At 41.0% G+C, this 22,360-nt stretch overlaps 1 protein-coding gene across 2 annotated transcripts in view; it reads left to right on the top strand.

Moving 5' to 3' along the window:
• The window catches only part of SEMA3E (semaphorin 3E), a 151,858-nt gene that overhangs the window by 74,830 nt on the left and 54,668 nt on the right, over positions 1–22,360 (top strand). The gene's annotated exons all lie outside the window — the stretch shown is intronic.

Here is a 22,360-nt window from a genome sequence, read left to right as displayed (position 1 = left end):
CTGTAGTGTTTCCTTAAAGGGCCAGCACGCACACCTGTAAATGTTCCCAACACAATCCCAACAACACCCTCAATTATAAAAAGGTTTCTGCCCCTTCCTCCTTGCCTGAGTGGTGTTGTGTCTACCCATGTTCGTTTAGCAAATGGTCCCTTAGTTGTATCCTGTTCCTAGTGCTTCCTGTAGCCCATATCCAGTAATTTTGTTTGTTCCTGAGTGAACTCTAGAGCTGGAGTCGTGTTCATCCTCTGTGCCAGGTGTCATTGGCCACGCCAATTGTCATTGGCCACACCAAGTGTCCTCTGCCATGCCAAGTGTCCTCTGCCATTCCAAGTGTCATCTGTGCCAAAGAGTCTTCTACACCAAAGTGTCTACTACGCCACGTGTCTATCAGAACTTCTAAATAGGTACTCTAATTCTAAATACTTTCATTGACTGTAGTTTGGTCAGCTGCTACTCCACTATGGAGTGGCCTAGTGGATCCACATACCCCCAGAGCCATGACACTACAATTCGAATGGAGTTCATCTATGGTATTCAATTAACTGGACATGATTTGGAACAGTCCTTATATAAGGTCCTTATAAACAAAGACACGAAGTTAATGGAATTGTCAAGCCACTCAGAGAGGATTCTGTGGAGGTACAGATCTGGGGAGGGGTACAAATAATTCCTGCAGCATTTAGTGTAAGGCTGGGTTCACTAGAGCACATTAATGTCCGTAATGGACGGACGTATTTCGGCCGGAAGTCCCGGACCGAACTCAGTGCAGGGAGCCGGGCTCCTAGCATCATAGTTATGTACGATGCTAGGAGTCCCTGCCTCTCTGCAGGACAACTGTCCCGTACTGTAATCATGTTTTCAGTACGGGACAGTAGTTCCACGGAGAGGCAGGGACCCCTAGCATCGTACATAACTACGATGCTAGGAGCCCGGCTCCCTGCACTGAGTTCGGTCCGGGACTTCCGGCCGAAATATGTCCGTCCATTACGGACGTTAATGTGCTCGTGTGAACCCAGCCTCAAAGATAAGACAGTGGCCTACATAATTCTTAAGTTTATAAACACTAGTAAACTTGATAGAGCTGGCCGCTAGGCCACACTGAACATTTGGGGTAGAAAAGCTTTGGTCAGTGAGGTGACCAATAAATAGATGGTAACAATGACCAGAGTCACTGGGGAGAACCTTGCAGTGCGACAATTATCTCTGCAGTACTCAATTATACTGGCCTTTCTGGTACATTGACCAGATTTAAGCTACTCCTCAGCAAAAGACACTTAACAGCCCGTTAGGCATATACCAAAAGGCACATAAATGATTTTCAGACCATGGGCTTGAAACAAGATTCCCTGGTCTATTTAAATTAAGAATGAACTGTAACGTCTATGGCCGCGGCCCGTCGTTCTGACTTACCCCTCGACGGCCGCGGCCATGGACATGTGAGTTCCCTATAGCGTCGTCCCCCTGTGAGGCGCCGGCACTCACTTCCTGGTATCGAGACTGTCTCCCAGAGGGCGTGCGCGCACGGTCTTAAAGGGCCAGTGAGAGTATAATTGCAGGAAGTATGCAATCAAGCCCAGAATGCTACTGGACTATAAAAAGGGCTCTGCCCTCTCGTTCTTTTCCTGAGCGTTGTTCGTTATCCAAAGTTTGTCTTGCAAATGGTCTACTAGTGTCTTCCAGTTCCCAAGTGTTCCCTGTTCCTGTATCCTGTATCCTGTGCTATCCTAGTCAAGTGCCGTGCTGAGCTGTTGTCGTGTTGTGCTGTATTCCACGCCTGTTCTACTACTCCACGCCTGACGTCTACCTGCTGCCTGGTCCCAGCCAAGCCTGCCTTGCTACTGTCCGAGTTTCCACAGGTACCCATTCTGGACTATAGACTCTGTACTATACCTGTTTGGCCAGCTGCCATCCCGCTACGCGGTACGGCCCAGTGGGTCCACAGCCCGCATCGTGACATGAACTTTTTGGCCTGAAAGTGTTATCTCTGATGAAAAGCAGGCAGTATGCTTATCACTTGACCAATGCCATCAGTTTAGCATGGTGATGGCAGCATTATGCTGTGTAGATGTTTTTGAGCGCAGCAACTGGCAGATTAGCCAAGATTTAACAGGTTCCCGACCGCTGGCCGTAAATATACGGCCAGCGGTCAGGGTCTCTAAAGTCCGGCGTATAGTATATATACGGCCGCACTTCAGAGACTGTGCACGCGCGATCGCGTGCACACAGCTCTATGCCCTGGCTGTTGCTAACAGCCATGGGCACTGGGCAGAATGTCAGGGGTCAATCTTTTGGCCCCTGAACATGTGATCGCTGTGACAACCAATCACAGCGATCACATGCATTTCTGCATAGAAAACAGTGTGCACGCGATCGCGTGCACACAGCCCTGTGCCCTCGCTGTTACCAACAGCTCTGGGCACTGGGCAGAGTATCAGGGACCAATCTGATGGTCCCTGAACATGTGGTCGCTGTGACAACCAATCACAGCGATCACATGCATTTCTGCTTATAAAACAGTGTGCACGCGATCGCGTGCACACAGCCCTGTGCCCGCGATCGCGTGCACACAGCCCTGTGCCCTCGCTGTTACCAACAGCTCTGGGCACTGGGCAGAGTATCAGGGACCAATCTGATGGTCCCTGAACATGTGGTCGCTGTGAAAATCACAGCGACCACATTTGTTTTATTTTGAGTTTTCTGGCAGTAAATCTCCTGCCTCTTTTCTTCTCCTCAAATATTGTTTCAGTTTGAGGAGAAAAAGAGACTCGGGAGAATTGCTGCCAGAAGATTACAGTGAAAAAAAACAAAACAGTTACACTATAAAACATTCTCTGTATAGATAGATTTCTATCTATCTATACAATCTATCTATCCATCTATCTTTTTTTCTATCTATCTACCTTTCTTTCTTTTATTCTATTAGAATAGGCAGGTAGGGAGTATATAATTATATATATATCCACATATATATAATATATATAGCAATAGCGGTTTATTTTTTTGTTAGCGGTAGTGTAGATATATATATAGCAGTTAGGCCCCATGCACACGACAGCAAAAAACCTCCGTTTTTGCGGACCGCAAGTGCGGTCCGCAAAAACTGAGCCATTCACTTTCATTGAACGCTGACACCTTTCAGTAGCACTACGGAAGGGTGTCAGTGCCGTGGAAATGTTCCGGGAATTATGGAACATGTCCGTTCTTTCGCATTTTGCGGGCCGTGCTCCCATACTTTGTATGGGAGCACGGCCCGAAAATGCGGCTGTCAGTCAGCGGCCGGCCGTGCCCGCGATCGCGGACAGCAATTGCGGGCACGGTCGTGTGCATGGGGCCTTAGTTTGTGTGTTTTATAAAAAAAATAAAAAAATAAAATTTGTTTAGTTAGTGTTAGTGTTAGTTACGTTATGGCGAGGAAGTTGTTTAGCGCCGAGGAGGCATACGCCATGCTGTGGTCTGAGTCGGAGACCGCATCAGAGATGGCGTCCGAGATGGAACCTGTTTTAGGTAGTGACGATGACAGCGTCACTTCAGGTTCATCTTCAGGGGACGTTGTCCCTGATGCAGTCGAAACTGCAGAACATGAAAGCGCAGGGCCAAGTAGCGCTGTAGCACGGGACAGCCTGGTCCCTCCAGTCCAGGCTCTTGTATGGGCACCTGCCCCATCTTTTGGGCCTAGAATCCACGGATTTACTGCCACTCCTGGCATAACCGTGGACAATACAAATTTTGTCCAAATGGATTACTTCCATTTATTTATAACGGACGACATCCTAAATCAGATTGTCCACGAAACAAATTTATATGCCACGCAATATATAAGGCAGAAACCTTCATCCACCCATGCCAGAGATTGGACGCCCACCAATTTGCAGGAATTAAAAAAAAATTTGGGGCTCACCCTAAATATGGGTATTGTCAAAAAGCCCTCCATTAGGTCTTACTGGTCAACAAGACCCGCCCAAGCCACCCCAGTATATTCTGCAGTAATGCCCAGGTCTCGTTATGAGACAATAATGAGGTTCCTCCACTTCAATGACAACGCACAGGCCCCCCCAAGTACCGATGCAAACCGGGATCGGTTGTTCAAAATAAGACCGCTAATAAATTCCCTGAATAATTTATTTCTGCAACTCTACACCCCTGAGCAGAATGTAAGTGTGGACGAGCAGATATTTTGGAAGTGTTATAGAAACTCTGTTGAGTTTTGTAAAACCAGCTTTGAAAAAAAGCGATATGTGAAATAATCTTCTTCTATCCTCCGCCCTCCTACATCTCTATGTGATAAATAAGGCCACATATTTGGTATCCCCGTGCACGGGAGAAGTGGCAGAATGTGAAAGGAGATGAATTTGGGCCATGGTCTATACTGTGTGTGAAAAATGCTGGTATAAACTGACGCATTTGCAAAAAAATTGCTAATTTTATTTTGTTCCATCTTATTCAAGAAACTTTCAGAAGAAAACTGGACTGTCTAAAAATATGATAAACCCCTTGAAGAAAACCTTGTGGGGTCTGCTTGCGTGAATGAAGTCATTTATGGGGTGATTCTAATCTTTCAGCAGCATTAGGCCCCCCAGAAAACAGTATGCGGCTATAAAATCAAGTGCAGAATTCCTGGACCGAAAAGGCCAAAAAGCCTCCTTTTATGCCAAGCCCTGGCACATGCCCGCACAGTGAATAAGGCACACATATTTGGTATCCCCATGCACGGGAGAAGTGGAAGAACGTGAAAGGAGATGAATTTTGGCCGTGGTCCATACCGTGTGTGAAAAATACTAGCCTAAACTGACGCATTTGCTAAAAAAGTGCTGATTTTATTTTGTTCCATCTTATTCAAGAAACTTTCAGAAGAAAACTGGACTTGCTAAAAATATGATAAACCCCTTGAAGGAAACCTTGTGGGGTCTACTTGTGTGAACGAAGTCATTTATGGGGTGTTTCCAATGTTTCAGCAGCATTAGGCCCCCCAGAAAACAGTATGCGGCTATAAAATCAAGTGCAGAATTCCTGGACCGAAAAGGCCAAAAAGCCTCTTTTTATGCCAAGCCCTGGCACATGCCCATGAATAAAGCACACATATTTGGTATCCCCATGCACGGGAGAAGAGGAAGAATGTGAAATGCGATGAATTTTGTCCGTGGTCCATTTTGTGTGTGAAAAAGCTAGCATAAACTGACGCATTTGTTAAAAAAAAAAGCTAATTTTATTTTGTTCCATCTTATTCAAGAAACTTTCAGAAGAAAACTGGACTGTCTAAAAATATGATAAACCCCTTGAAGGAAACCTTGTGGGGTCTACTTGTGTGAATGAAGTCATTTATAGGGTGTTTCTAATGTTTCAGCAGCATTAGGCCCCCCAGAAAACAGTACACTGCTATAAAATCAAATGCAGAATTCCTGGACCAAAAAGCCTCCTTTTATGCCAAGCCCTGGCACATGCCCGCACAGTGAATAAGGCACACATATTTGGTATCCCCATGCACGGGAGAAGTGGAAGAATGTGAAAGGAGATGAATTTTGACCGTGGTTTATACCGTGTGTGAAAAATGCTAGCCTAAACTGACGCATTTGCTAAAAAAGTGCTGATTTTATTTTGTTCCATCTTATTCAAGAAACTTTCAGAAGAAAACTGGACTTGCTAAAAATATGATAAACCCCTTGAAGGAAACCTTGTGGGGTCTACTTGTGTGAATGAAGTCATTTATGGGGTGTTTCTAATGTTTCAGCAGCATTAGGCCCCCCAGAAAACAGTATACGACTATAAAATCAAATGCAAAATTCCTGGACCGAAAAGGCCAAAAAGCCTCCTTTTATGCCAAGCCCTGGCACATGCCCGCACAGTGAATAAGGCACACATATTTGGTATCCCCATGCACGGGAGAAGAGGAAGAACGTGAAAGGAGATGAATTTTGGCCGTGGTCTATACCGTGTGTGAAAAATACTAGCCTAAACTGACGCATTTGCTAAAAAAGTGCTGATTTTATTTTGTTCCATCTTATTCAAGAAACTTTCAGAAGAAAACTGGACTTGCTAAAAATATGATAAACCCCTTGAAGGAAACCTTGTGGGGTCTACTTGTGTGAATGAAGTCATTTATGGGGTGTTTCTAATGTTTCAGCAGCATTAGGCCCCCCAGAAAACAGTATGCGGCTCTAAAATCAAATGCAAAATTCCTGGACCGAAAAGGCCAAAAAACCTCCTTTTATGCCAAGCCCTGGCACATGCCCGCACAGCGAATAAGGCTCACATATTTGGTATCCCCATGCACGGGAGAAGTGGAGGAATGTGAAAGGAGATGAATTTTGTCCGTGGTCTATACCGTGTGTGAAAAATACTAGCCTAAACTGACGCATTTGCTAAAAAAGTGCTGATTTTATTTTGTTCCATCTTATTCAAGAAACTTTCAGAAGAAAACTGGACTTGCTAAAAATATGATAAACCCCTTGAAGGAAACCTTGTGGGGTCTACTTGTGTGAATGAAGTCATTTATGGGGTGTTTCTAATGTTTCAGCAGCATTAGGCCCCCCAGAATACAGTATACGGCTATAAAATCAAATGCAAAATTCCTGGACCGAAAAGGCCAAAAAGCCTCCTTTTATGCCAAGCCCTGGCACATGCCCGCACAGTGAATAAGGCTCACATATTTGGTATCCCCATGCACGGGAGAAGTGGAAGAATGTGAAAGGAGATTAATTTTGGCCGTGGTTCATACCGTGTGTGAAAAATGCTAGCATAAACCAACGCAATTGTTAAATTCTTGCATTTTTTTCCAATTTTGCCCACTTTAGAGAAAAAAAAAAATGATATATACTGACAAATGCCACTAAAACAAAGCCCTATCTGTCCTTTAAAAAGAGTGTAAAATTCAAAGATGAACTTTATTCACCTGCAGTTATAGTCATCTAAAGAAGCGCATAGCAAAATTGTGAAATTTGCTCTGGTCATTTAGCTGTAAAACAGCCTAGTCCTTAACCGGTTAAAGAAAGATGTAAAGAGCAAAGTACTGAAAGATTTTCACCTCAGATTCACCTAACAGGACAACAATCCTAAGCACACAGATAAGACAATGCAGGAGCTTCGGGACAAGTCTGTGAATATTCTTGAGTGGCCCAGCCAGACCTCGGAGTTAAACCTAATCATACATTTCTGGAGACTCCTAAGAGATCAGAAAATAGCTGTGCTTTTCATCCAGCCTGACACAGATTGAAAAGATTTCCAGAGAAGTATAGGAGAAAATCCCCAAATAAGGGTGTGCCAAGTTTTTAGTGTCATACTCAAGAAGGCTGTTATCGTTGCAAAAGGCGCCTCAAGAAAATACTAAGTAAAAAGTTTGAATACTTATATAAATGTGCGATTTCAGTTTTTATGAAAAAATTAGCACATATTTCAACAAACTTAATTCTGCTTTGTCACGATGAGGGGTATATAAGTATATATAAATAGTGCCTTACAAAAGTATTCACCCCTTGGTATTTTTCCTGTTTTGTTGCATTACAATCTTAAATTAAAATGGATTTTTGGGGAATTTGTACAATTTGATATATACAGCATGCCTATCATTTTAAATTTGCAAAATATTTTTTACTGTGGCACAAACAATAATTAAGACAAAAGATAGAGAACTTTAATGTACATAAGTATTCACCCCCTGAAATTCAATACTTTATGGAGCCGCCTTTTACTCTAATTACAGATACAAGTCTCTTGGGGTCTCTATTAATTTACGACACAGGGATTTTTCCCATTCGTCCAGGTAAAACTGCTTTATCTCCTTAAAGTTGGATGGATTGCATTGGTGTACAGCAGTCATCAAGTCATGCCACAGATTCTGGCCTTTGACTAGTCTATTCCAAGACATATAACTGTTACACCTTAAACCACTCCAGTGCAGCTTTAGCAATATGTTTAGAATCATTGTCCTCCTGGCAGGTGAACCTCCATTCCAGTCTCAAATTTTTGGCAGACTTAAACATGTTTTCCTCAAGAATTGCCCTGTGTTTACTGCCATGAATCTTTTCTTCAATCCTGACCAATTTTCCAGTCCCTGACAATGAAAAGCATCCCCACAGCATGATGCTGCCACCATCTTCATTCTTCACTGTGAGAATGGTGTTCTTGGGGTGGTGGGAAGTGTTGGGTTCACCCCACACATACCATTTCCCATGATGCCCAAAAAGTAAAATTTTAGTCTGATCTGATCAGAGAACTTGAGGAGTCTGCAACATGCTGTTCCGTGAACTAAAAACATGTTTTCTTTTGTTTTACTTTAAGCAATGGCTTTTTTTGGCCACTCTTCTATAAAGCCCCATCTCTGGTATGGATCTTTGTAACCCTTGCAGTGTTATCATTGGTGTCTTTGTTGAATCTATAATTAATTCTCTCCTTGCCTGTTTTGTGAGTTTTGGCGGTCCACCCCCTCTTGTCAGTTTTGTAGTCATGTGAAAAAACCAAAAACAAATCCTGATCTATACTTTTCCACAACTTTGTCTCTGACCTGTTTGGAGAGCTCCTTGGTCTTCAAGTTGCTTTCTTAGTGGTGTTGCAGACTCGGGGCCTTTCAGAACAGGTGTATTTATACTGTCGTGGAAATCCATCGCTCAAAATATATTAGACTGAAATTTATACGAGTCCAAACAGACTCTCAAGGCCAGACCCCATTAGTCAGTATCCTAATTAGGATATTTCACCGATATATATCGAGAGAGGAGAAGAAAACACACAGACTCTGCTGATATGCTCAAAATGCTCCTCTGAAGGATTTATTATCAGACTCAAACTGTTAAACTGAAATTCAGAAGGGGTGTAGGCTTGAGGTAAACCAATCAGAGACAATGTAACAATATTTGTTATTCAGTAAAAAGCATACAATAAAATACATCCCAGATACATCATTATAATTCTTCACACATCAGGTTTTGCAGGCCTTATCTCTTTTGGACACAATGTTCTCGTGGAGATGGGGGAGAGACCTTCCTTCACGCATACTTGCCACCCTCCCATCTCCCTCCCTGTCCAACTTTGCATGGGAACCAAGGTCAAAGATAAAACATACGAAATCAACATTACTTGTATTAAATCTGAGGGTACAGCTGCAGCCTTTGTAAAATATAAAGAGCTTAATAAAATCTGTAAAAATGTAATAAAATTAGCAAAAATACAAAATGAAAGGCAGGTGGCCAAGGATAGTAAAACAAATCCCAAAAAATTCTTCAAGTATATAAATGCTAAAAAGCCAAGGTCTGAACATGTAGGACCCCTAGATAATGGTAATGTGGAGTTGATGACAGGGGATCAAGAGAAGGCAGAGTTACTAAATGGGTTCTTTAGCTCTGTATATACAACAGAAGAAAGAGCAGCTGATGTAGCCGGTGCCAGTGCTGTTAATATATCAGTTGATATACTGAATTGGATGAATGTAGATATGGTCCAAGCTAAATTAAATAAAATAAATGTACACAAGGCCCCGGGACCAGATGGGTTACACCCTAGAATTCTTAAAGAGCTTAGTTCAGTTATTTCTGTCCCCCTTTTCATAATATTCAGAGAATCTCTAGTGACTGGTATAGTGCCAAGGGACTGGCGCAGCGCAAATGTGGTGCCTATTTTCAAAAAGGGCTCTAGGTCTTCCCCGGGTAATTATAGACCAGTAAGCTTAACATCCATCGTGGGGAAAATGTTTGAGGGGCTATTGAGGGACTATATACAGGATTATGTGACAATAAATAGCATTATAAGTGACAGCCAGCACGGTTTTACTAAGGACAGAAGTTGTCAAACTAACCTAATCTGTTTTTATGAAGAGGTGAGCAGAAGTCTAGACAGAGGGGCCGCTGTGGATTTAGTGTTTTTGGACTTTGCAAAGGCATTTGACACTGTCCCTCATAGACGTCTAATGGGTAAATTAAGGACTATAGGTTTAGAAAATATAGTTTGTAATTGGATTGAGAATTGGCTCAAGGACCGTATCCAGAGAGTTGTGGTCAATGATTCCTACTCTGAATGGTCCCCGGTAATAAGTGGTGTACCCCAGGGTTCAGTGCTGGGACCACTTTTATTCAACTTATTTATTAATGATATAGAAGATGGGATTAATAGCACTATTTCTATTTTTGCAGATGACACCAAGCTATGTAATATAGTTCAGTCTATGGAAGATGTTCATGAATTGCAGGCAGATTTAAACAAACTAAGTGTTTGGGCGTCCACTTGGCAGATGAAGTTTAATGTAGATAAATGTAAAGTTATGCATCTGGGTACCAACAACCTGCATGCATCATATGTCCTAGGGGGAGCTACACTGGCGGATTCACTTGTTGAGAAGGATCTGGGTGTTCTTGTAAATCATAAACTCAATAACAGCATGCAGTGTCAATCAGCTGCTTCAAAGGCCAGCAGGATATTGTCGTGTATTAAAAGAGGCATGGACTCGCGGGACAGGGATGTAATATTACCACTTTACAAAGCATTAGTGAGGCCTCATCTAGAATATGCAGTTCAGTTCTGGGCTCCAGTTCATAGAAAGGATGCCCTGGAGTTGGAAAAAATACAAAGAAGAGCAACGAAACTAATTAGGGGCTTGGAGAATTTAAGTTATGAGGAAAGATTGAAAGAATTAAACCTATTTAGCCTTGAGAAAAGACGACTAAGGGGGGACTTGATTAACTTATATAAATATATTAATGGCACATACAAAAAATATGGTGAAATCCTGTTCCTTGTAAAACCCCCTCAAAAAACAAGGGGGCACTCCCTCCGTCTGGAGAAAAAAAGGTTCAAGCTGCAGAGGCGACAAGGCTTCTTTACTGTGAGAACTGTGAATCTATGGAATAGCCTACCACAGGAGCTAGTCACAGCAGGGACAGTAGATGGCTTTAAAAAAGGGTTAGATAATTTCCTAGAACAAAAAAATATTAGCTCCTATGTGTAGAAATTTTTCCTTCCCTTTTCCCTTCCCTTGGTTGAACTTGATGGACATGTGTCTTTTTTCAGCCGTACTAACTATGTAACTATGTAACTATGTATTAAAGGAAAAATGACTTTTCTATTCACTACAATAAAACCAAGATGGGAACTCCAGACAAGATGGCTGCTGCACGAAACTAAATCATTTAAACATTATCATCACTTTCACATAATACATATCTTAGTAATTCGGCATCCTGCTTGATAATTCACAATGTAATTTCATATAGAGAATATAAGCAAATAAATCATCCTTCACAATACTGACGTCATGTGACAGGTCATGTGACACCTTGATTGCACACAGGGGACCTTATTCACCTAATTATGTGACTACTGTAGGTAATTGGTTTGACTAGACCTTATTTTGGGGTAACATTGCAAAGTGGTTGAATACATCTTCACTCACAACTTTCTGGTTTGTTTCTTTTTTTAAACAAAGTATGTTTTTTTTCATTCCACTGTAACAATTTGGACTCTTTTGTCAGGTTCATTACATAGAATCAAATTGAAAATCCATTTTAATTTCACGTTGTAATTCAACAAAATAGGAAAAACAGCAAGGGGGTGAATACTTTCGCAAGGCAAGGCAAATAAAAAATGTATCCACCCTACTGTTTTCTACTGTTACTAAGGCTGTCATAAGAAAGTTCCTCCCTTATGTAACTGGTGTACTACGATCATGTTGTAAGTCATCTGAACATCAGTACTAGTAGAGCAACTGCTGTTGTCTCTATTAACCCCTTCCCGACATTTGACGTATCCATACGCCAAAGTCGGGTAGGGGAAGTATGGAGCGGGCTCACGCAGTGAGCTCGCTCTATATGATGCCAGTGTGGGCTGTATGTTACAGCCGACACTTCAGAGTAACTAGCGGCATCGTGCTAGAGCGCGATCCCGAAAGTTTAACTCGTTAAATGCTGCGGTCAATACCGACCGCAGCATTTAAATCATCAGAAAGAGGGGGGCGACCCCCTCTAACAGCTCATCGCACCCCCCGCAACGCAATCGATGGTTGCTATGGCTGCCTGGGGGCTTAATGAACGCCCCCAGGTCCGCCATCTTTGTACACCTATTAAGCCTTGCCTCCGGCAGGGCTTAATAGGTGCCTGTCAGAATCAATTAGTATTGCAGTATATCGTGCAAGCGATCTAAAGATCGCTGGTTGAAGTTCCCTAGGGGAACTAATAAAAAAAAGTAAAAATTAGTTAAATAAAGTTTTTTTTTGTGTAAAAAAATAAATAACAAATTTAAAAGTTAAAAAAAAACCTTTTCCCATTTTCCGCCTAGAGCATAGTAAATAAAGAAAGAAAGAAATAAACATAATTGGTATTGCCGCGTCCGTAAAAGTCTGAACTATTGCAATATATCATTATTTAACCTGCATGGTGAACGCCATAAAAATAAAAAATTCTAAACGCTAGATGTCTATTTTTTGGTCACCTATTCTCCCAGAGGTAGCTGAGGGCTGGGGGCATCCCTGCTCGAACGGGTGAGATCAATATTATTATCGATCTCACCCGTTTAACCCCTCAGATGCAGCGCTCAATAGCGAGCGTCGCATCTGAGTTGTTTTGGAGAGAGGGAGGGAACTCCCTCTCATCCCACCGACACCCGGCGATAAGATCGCCGAGTGTTTGTGTCTCCTATGGCTGCCGGGGGCCTAATAAATGCCAGAGGCATTGCCTAGCATGTGCCTGTCCGTTTTAAACGGACACGCATAATACACAGAAATACAGAAGTATTGCAGTGTATTATAAATGTGATCGGATAATCGCATAGTGAAGTCCCCTAGTGGGACTAGTAAAAAGTAAAAAAAAAAGTTTAATAAAAAGTGAAAAAAAAAAAGTGAAAAAAATATGAAAAACCCACTTTTCCCCCTTACAAACTGCTTTATTATTAAAAAACAAAATAAAGTAAAAAAGTTACACATATTTGGTATCGCCACGTCCGTAATGACCCCAACTTTATACTTATTACATCATTTATGCCGCACAATGAACTTCGTAAAAAATAAAATAAAAAAACATGCAAAAATTGGTATCGTTGCAATTGCAACAACCCGCTGAATAAAGTTGTTGTGTTATTTATACCACACGGTAAACGGCGTAAGTTTAGGACGCAAAAAAAGTGTGGCAAAATTGCAGTTTTTTTTTCTATTCCCCCCCAAAAAAAAAGTTAATAAAAGTAAATCAATAAATTCTATATACCCCAAAATGGAGCTATTAAAAATTACAACTTGTCCTGCAAAAAACAAGACCTTATACAGCTATGTGAACGCAAAAATAAATAAGTTATAGCTCTTTGAATGAGACGATGGAAAAACGTAAAAATTGGCTTGGTCATTCAGGTCTAAAATAGGCTGCTCATTAAGGGGGTTAAACCATGTTTGTAAAATAAGTAAAACAATGGTCATATGTGTTCACAATGTGATATTGAGCATATTATGGCCTTTACCTAACTAGCTTTCTCCCTATCGCAGTTCTGTAAATGCTTACACTGATTGCTAGGGGAATATAAATTACAAAAGCCCTTCAACTCAAAAATATAATGGAGATGTACTTTTTCCATCCACAAATTTTATAAACTATCTGGACAACATAAACATGTTATGCTATATTTCATTTCTCCTGAGGTATATACTAAATTAGAGCTATCTGCTGCTCACACGTTTAATATTAATACTTGACTGGCAATTCTGTATAGTGATTTTTTTTTAAAATCAATTAATCGTAAAGGTATTTTTCTGTGCAAAGATAATATTTAAAATTGCTTTAAAGGATATGTACACTTTTGCAAATAATTTTCTATTGTTCCAATGCATCTGAAAAAAATTAGGCAAATTTGCAGAGTCTTGGTTAAAATTATCCTACCATATTGTGTATACAGCTCCTCTGCAGATGTATGTATCTCCTTAATTACATATTGCAAATAAACCTTGTGTTTTATAATCTTGCAGTCATGTTTCACTCCCTTCCATGCATTCCCTCTGTTTGCTTACCTATAGACAGTAGAAGAGGGGGCAAAATAAATGGAGTAGCAGAGGTCTGTATGATCAGACTACACACAGTTCATTGTATATTTACTTACCATGGAGACACATAGGTATACATCGGAGTTGTGGAGACAACAGACAGAATATGTTTAATCAAGTCTATTGACCAGGTCTTTTAAATACTTGAAGATATGACATTCTGAAGGAAAAACAGAAGTCAGAATTCAAACTTATTGTGACAACACATAAAACTATTACTACTACTACTTATATTAATACCGTAAGTATCAATAGATGTAAAAACAAACCTTACATTCCATGTCAAGAGTGCTAAACTATACTTTATATTTATTTTCTAAACAATAGTGCAAGTATAGCACAATTTGATTCAGCCCAACGCACATGATGTATACTTATCACAGATTGACTAGTCATATTGCTCCCATATACCCTTCTATACATGAACAGAAATAGCTATATAATGAGGATGCTCCCATGAACCACATATTTCTTTATTTTTTTTTAGAAAAGAGCACATTAAAGTAGTTTTCCTCATTGGACAACTCCTTCTTTAGAGCAAGACGGGTCGGCTATTATTACCAGGGAAATGTGGTGTTACTTGGTATTGATGCAATTGAATGAACCAGGGGCATAGCTAAAGGCTCATGGGCCCCGATGCAAAAGTTCTTATTGCCCCCCCCCGCAAACTTCTCATGGCCGACGGTCCGCAGCTTTCAGCTGCATCGCTGGGTCTCCTAAGGAAGAAGGAAGTCTGGCTAATATTTCTGTTTTGATCTCCATTTTGAGGGACAGCAGTGCATTTGTTGGACAGGATTCACTAACAGACATGTCATTTTACATTTGATGAATACACAATGTTTTGACAAAGGATAACTATAGTTGCAATATATCTCACACTGACTTATATGCATAATTATTTAAAATTACAACAATTTTTCTAATCCCAATTTTTTTTGGACGGGACATACTAGTCCTTCTCAATTAATTAGAATGTCATCAAAAAGTTAATTTATTTCAGTAATTCAATTCAAAAAGTGAAACTCAAATATTACATAGATTCATTACACACAGTGTGATCTATTTCCAGCATTTTTTTCTTTTAATGTTGATGATTATGGCTAACAGCTAATGAAAACCCGAAATTTAGTCACTCAGAAATAACTAGAATATTGGGTAAAAGTTGAAGATTGTAGACTCATGGTGTCACACTCTAATCAGCTAATCAACACAAACACCTGCAAAGGTTTCCTAAGCCTTTAAATTGTCCAACAGTCTGGTTCAGTAGGCTATACAATCATGGGGAAGACTGCTGACTTGACAGTTGTCCAGTAGACAGTCATTGACACCCTCCACAAGGAGGGTAAGCCACAAAAGTAAATGGCTAGAGAAGCTGGCTGTTCATAGTGTGCTGTATCCAAGCATATTATTGGAAAGTTGAGAGGAAGGAAAAAGTGTGGTAGAAAAAGGTGCACAAGAAACAGGGATAACCGCAGCCTTGAAAGGATTGTCAAGAAAAGGCCATTCAGGAATCTGGGGGTGATTCACAAGGAGTGGACTGCGGCTGGAGTCAGTGCTTCAACAGCCACCACACACAGACGTATCCAGCACATGGGCTACAACTGTCGCATTCCTTGAGACAGAATCAGAAGCGTCTTACCTGGGCTAAGGAGAAAAAGGATTGGTCTGTTACACAGTGGTCAAAAGTCCTGTTTTCAGATGAAAGTCAATTTTGCATTTCATTTGGAAATCAAGGTCCCAGAGTGGAAAGGTACTCAGTCCAAGTTGTTTGCGGTCCAGTGTGAAGTTGACACCGTCAGTGATGGTTTGGGGAGCCATGTCATCTGCTGGTGTTGGTCCACTGTGTTATCACAAGTCCAGAGTCAACGCAGCCGTCTACCAGGAAATTTTAGACCACTTCATGCTTCCCTCTGCTAGCAAGCTTTATGGAGAGGCTGATTTCATTTTCCAGCAGGACTTGGCACCTGCCCACACTGCCAAAAGTACCAATACCTTGTTTAATAACCACAGTATCATTGTGCTTGATTGGCCAGCAAACTCGCCTGACCTAAACTCCACAGAGAATCTATGGGGTATTGTCAAGAGGAAGATGAGAGGCACCAGACCCAACAATGCAGACGATCTGAAGGCCGCTATCAAAGCAACCTGGGCTTCCATAATACCTCAGCAGTGCCACAGACTGATCACCTCCATGCCACGCCGCATTGATGCAATAATTCATGCAGAGTCGGAGCCCCGACCAAGTATTGAGTGCATATACTGTACATGCTTTTCAGTAGGCCAACATTTCGGTATTAAAAATAATTTTGAAGTTGGGCTTATATAATGTTCTAATTTTCTGAGAGACTAAATTTTGGGTCTTCATTAACTGTTACCATAATCATCAACATTAGAAGAAAAAAATGCTGGAAATAGATCACTCTGTGTGTAATGAATTTATATAATATATGAGTTTCACTTTTTTAATTGAATTTCTGAAATAAAAATAAATTAACATTTTTATGATATTCTAATTCGGACTTCTCTCTCTCTATATATATATATATATATATATATATATATATATATATATATATATCTAAACAAACAAAAAGAGTTGGTCAGCTCCTCCTAAAACTTGAAATAGATATGCAGGTGCTAATCTGCCGTGACTAATGTATTACCAGCAACAAGAAAATGCAGATGCACACCGCAGGTGCTAAGATATATATATATATATATATATATATTTATATATATATATATATATATATATATATATATATATATATATATATATATATATATACACTTATTGTTTATTATGCATTTTTATTATTTTTATTGCATTACTGCTATAGTTATTAAATTAGTATGTTAATAAATGTGGGGTTCTTAGCACTCAGTTTGATCAAAATGTGCGAGCCCACCTGCCACGACAAGGTTACCTCTATCTATATATAATACGTCTGTGTTAAAATTTCATGACGCACAATATCTTCCTCATATCTGAACCAAAATAAATGAATATAATTCAGAATGACAAGTTATTGACAAATGTCTATAAAGACCATGTAAAGAAATTGTATTAATACACAAAGGATTATTAAAGTTTGATTTACTGCATAACAAAAAAAAAATGATTAAGACTAAGATTAAGACAGCATAAATTTAGACCAGGCAGTCAGAAGATGCGCCAAAAGTATCACACTGGTACATGCTGTATGATAAATTTGTCACATCTTGCTTGACCAGTTAGGCAGGGGCGTAGCTAAGGGGGGCAGGCGGGGCATGTGCCCCGGGCGCAACCCGGTGGTATGGAGGGGGGGGCACCGAAGAGCAGCTGATCGCTGCTGACAGGCGCCCCGTATGTCGGACACCTGCAGCAGCTTAGGAAGAGCCAGGAGATAACTGCGGTCTGTGACGGCCAGGAGTGGACCAGTCCAGTCACCTGACTTGTCAGCTGACCTCACATCAGTGACATGAGGTCAGATAAGACTCAGGTCAGGGGACAGGTCCACTCCCGTGCTGCAGCCTTCCAGCATCTGCCTCTACTCTGTGCTCTGCTGTGCCGAGAAGCAGAGAGGAAGCTCCGCCCACAGCCCATCCTGACCTGTGATGCTGTCAGCAAGGAGACATGGTTAGTGTCTGTGTGTGTAGTGTGAATACAGTGTGTGTCACTGTGTTTGTATGTGTATATGTTACAGTGTGTGTGTGTGTGTGTGTGTGTGTGTGTGTGTGTGTGTGTGTGTGTGTGTGTCTGTCTATGTCTCTGCATGTGTTTGTCTCTTACATCTACTACATTATCTGTATTCAGAGAGTTATCACTGTGTTATCTGTGTTATCTGTGGTGTTACATAGGACTGCAGGTAACACTACTATATGTACTCAGAGAGTTATCACTATGTTATCTGTGGTGTTACATAGGACTGCAGGTAATCTCTACATTATCTGTACTCAGAGAGTTATCACTGTGTTATCTGTGGTGTTACATAGGACTGCAGGTAACATCTACTACATTATCTGTACTCAGAGAGTTATCATTGTGTTATCTGTGGTGTTACATAGGACTGCAGGTAACATCTACTACATTATCTGTACTCAGAGCGTTATCACTGTGTTATCTGCGGTGTTACATAGGACTGCAGGTAACATCTACTACATAGAGAGTTATCACTGTGTTATCTGTGGTGTTACATAGGACTGCAGGTAACATCTACTACATTATCTGTACTAAGAGTTATCACTGTGTTATCTGTGGTGTTACATAGGACTGCAGGTAACAGCTACTACATTATCTGTACTCAGAGAGTTATCACTGTGTTATCTGTGGTGTTACATAGGACTGCAGGTAACATCAACTAGATTACCTGTACTCAGAGAGTTATCACTGTGTTATCTGTGGTGTTACATAGGACTACAGGTAACATCTACCACATTATCTATAATCAGAGAGTTATCACTGTGTGTTATCTGTGGTGTTACATAGGACTGCAGGTAACATCTACTACATTATCTGTACTCAGAAAGTTATCACTGTGTTATCTATGGTGTTACATAGGACTGCAGGTAACATCTACTACATTACCTGTGCTTAGTACATATGTGCCTGTGTGGGTATATATGGGTCTGTTTGTGAATGTGTCTTTGTGCTTGTATATATGTGCCTTTTATGTATTTGTATATGTTCCGGTCTGTGTATTTATCTGCCGGTGTGTGTGTGTGTGTGTGTGTGTGTGTGTGTGTATATATGTCTGTACGTCTATATATTTACCTGTATGTATATATTCCAGATGTGTGTATGTATATTTGCCTGTATGTCTAAATATCTATCTTTATGCATGTACAGTATATATGTTACAGCGTGTCCATATATGTGGTTAATTTTTGGTTTGTGTAGGGGGCGGCAATAGAGAGTCCCGCACAGGGCGCCCTCCAAGCTAAGGCCGGCTGGCCCTGGCTGTCATCAACCCTAGTCAGAATGAACTCCGCCACTGCCTGCGCCGCATGACCTCCTCGGCTTCTCCGGTAAGTCACACCAGGCAGAGCGGAGAGTGGTAGCGGTAGGCTACCGCTCACCGCTCTGTTCACAGTGTGGCGCTAAGTACAAGGGGGGGGGAGTGTGGCGCTATTTACAAGGGGGGCTGTGTGTGCGCTATCTACAAGGGGGCTGTGTGTGCGCTATCTACAAGAGGGGATGTGTGTGGCACAATTTACAGGGGGCTGTGTGTGGCGCTATCTACAGGGGGCTGTGTGTGGCGCTATCTACAGGGGGCTGTGTGTGCGCTATCTACAGGGGGCTGTGTGTGGGCTCGTTGAAATTTATTTTATTTTTATTTATTTTTATGCTAATTACATTATAGAACTACATCGCTTGTAAAATGTAGAAATACTTTTATACTCGAGTTACATTAAAAAAATTGTGAAAAAAAATTACACCTCATTGATTGGTAGGGAAAGAAAACATGGCGAGGGGGAAGGAGATGTCGGGAAATAAATTGGGGGGGGGCGCCATTCTGAATATTTGCCCCGGGTGCAGGAGAACCTAGCTACGCCTCTGAGTTAGGGTAAGTTCACACAGAGTTTTTTGTCAGGCAGAAAAAATATGCCTCAAAATTAATTCAGGATTTTTGAGGCAGATTTTGAAATGCCAGCGTAATTTGATGCTTTTTTTCCCCCACATTTGTTGCCATTTTATTTAGGAGTTTTGTAAAATTTTTAGTAAAAAGATGCTGCAAAAAACACTTCAAACGAGCGGTGCATGTTTTTTTTTTTGTTTTTTTTTTGCTGCCTCACATTGATTTCAATGGAAGGTCAAAGGTGAAAACCACTCCAAGAAAGAGCATGCAGCTTTTTTTTTCTTCAAGCAGTCACAGGCCGCCCGGGAAAAAAACACCTTTGCCTCACTTTTAAATCATTGCGGGGGAGGTATTTGGGGCGTTTCGTGGTGCTCATTTATACCTGGTTTCCGAGTCAAATTCAGCGCCAAAAAATGCTATGCGAACTGACCCTTTTCCTCTTCCTTATACCACCTTTGATTTGGCTTCTTTCGAGACAGAATTTTGGACCAGATCTTTGGAAAAATGTTGGTGCACTTTTAATTTTAAGCAATGCTAATTTTTAGTAAGGCTCACCCATTTTTTTGAGGCACTTTTTAAAAGTGTCAAGTGAGACACAAAGATCTGTTATTTTTGGAGCATTTGTTTAATAAATATGTCTAAAAAACCTGATGCAACATTATGCGCCAGAAATGTTCCACATTTTGGTGCATTTTATTATATATTCCAAACACAAATACATTCATAAATCTGCCTGAATGTGTAAAGGGTAAGGGACATAGTAAACTTGGCCAATTAAAAGAATTGATTATAGAGGCGTACAGCAATCTGTGGAATATCTTGCTCAGACAAGGTTTTATATTCCAGATTTAAATTATATATTGTATTGCATTACATTTTACATCATTTATGTTTCAAATTCTTTCTAAATGGTATTGTCCACATACAGTATCTGTCAAGTCTCTGAGAGTGTAACCAGTGTAAGGCCTCATTTACACGAGCGTGTGCGTTTTGCGCACGCAAAAAAACGCTGCGTTTTGCGTGCGCAAAAGGCAATTGACAGCTCCGTGTGTCATCCGTGTATGATGCGCGGCTGCGTGATTTTCGCGCAGCCGCCATCATAGAGATGAGGTAGTCGACGCCCGTCACTGTCCAAGGTGCTGAAAGAGCTAACTGATCGGCAGTAACTCTTTCAGCACCCTCGACAGTGAATGCCGATCACAATCTACACCAACCTGTGAATAAAAAAAGACGTTCACACTTACCATGAACTGCCTGCATCCTCCAGTCCGGTCTCCCGGCCGTTGCCTTGGTGACGCGTCCCTCTCTTGTCATCCGGCCCCACCTCCCAGGATGACGCGGCAGGCCATGAGACCGCTGCAGCCTGTGATTGGCTGCAGCCTGTGCTTGGCCTGTGATTGGCTGCAGCTGTCACTTGGCCTGAATTGTCATCCCGGGAGGTCGGACTGGAGGAAGAAGCCGGGAGTTATCGGTAAGTCAGAACTTCTTTTTTTTTTTACACGTATATGTATATTGTGATCGAAAGTCACTGTCCATGGTGCTGAAACAGTTTAAGTCTTTCAGCACCGTGGGCAGTGACTGTCTCCTGACGTCGCGTACCCGAACATTTTTTGCCGGGTTCGGTTAAAACGAGTTCGGCCGAACCCGGTGAAGTTCGGTGCGCTCATCTCTAATTTGACACTCCGTTTGGATGTTTGTAACCAGAAAAGCACGTGGTGCTTTTCTGTTTACATTCAGGAGTTTGACAGCTCTTGCGTGATTTTCGCGCATGCAACGCAGGACCGTCAGTGTGGCATGCGTTGTTTTCACGCACCCATTGAAGTCAATGGGTGCGTGTTGCGTGAAAAACGCAAGAATATAGAACATGTCGTGAGTTTTACGCAACGCACTCACGCTGCGCAAAATTCACGAATCGTCTAAACAGCCCCATAGACTATTATAGGTGCGTACGACACGCGTGAAAAGCACGCGCGTCGCACGCGCGTATAATACGCTCGTGTAAATGAGGCCTAAAGGTTAGTTCTGTGTTGAGCATGAACAATCTAAAAGTATGACTGTGTCATTTGGAATATAGTTGTTTATATAACTGTAAATCTAGGCATTTTACTCTGATGAAAATACACTTATGTGCATTTGTTTTCTATTCCGACAATTATAGGCTTTGGCTTTATCCTCTATTAGAAACCCATTCGAACATTTTGTTATTAGATATTGTTACACATTTTTTTTTCTAAATTTGAAGTGTGAGTGTGGGATATTATAAGTGGGAGTTGGAGCTGCTATCTTAAGTTTATTATGACTAATGCACTATTAATTAGCTCATGTCATTCTGAAGAAGGGCAATTTATTGAGCCATTAAGCCGTGTCTATACAGGAATAGCATTATAGGATTTACTCCCTTCTCTGGATAAACTATTATGTAACATTTTCTTGTTAAAGAGACAGTTTTTAATAGCTTTAAAATACTGGAATATTTAATGCAATGGTTTCTCAAGTGGGGAATGTATGAGTTAATTCTTTTGATAGATGACTCTGACATTATATCTGTACCAATCTGGGTGTGCTTTATGTTAGCATAATCTGCCTGGAAGCTAAGTAAAATACCGTAATATATCATATAAACAGCATTAACCGGCTTGTTAGCAATTAAACAGCCATTCAGTCAACCACATTCAACAGCCTGATGAAAAGAAAAGCAAACCTAGTAACTCTAGTGGTAAGAACTACTTGTGTCAACTGCTTGCACATTCTATTCATAACCGTCTATTTTTTTGAAATATTATCAATCCTCAAAAGAAATATGTAA

The sequence above is a fragment of the Rhinoderma darwinii genome, chromosome 3 (assembly GCF_050947455.1).
Source record: "Rhinoderma darwinii isolate aRhiDar2 chromosome 3, aRhiDar2.hap1, whole genome shotgun sequence".
Lineage (NCBI taxonomy): Eukaryota > Metazoa > Chordata > Amphibia > Anura > Rhinodermatidae > Rhinoderma > Rhinoderma darwinii.
This window is presented reverse-complemented; position numbering and strand designations above follow the sequence as displayed.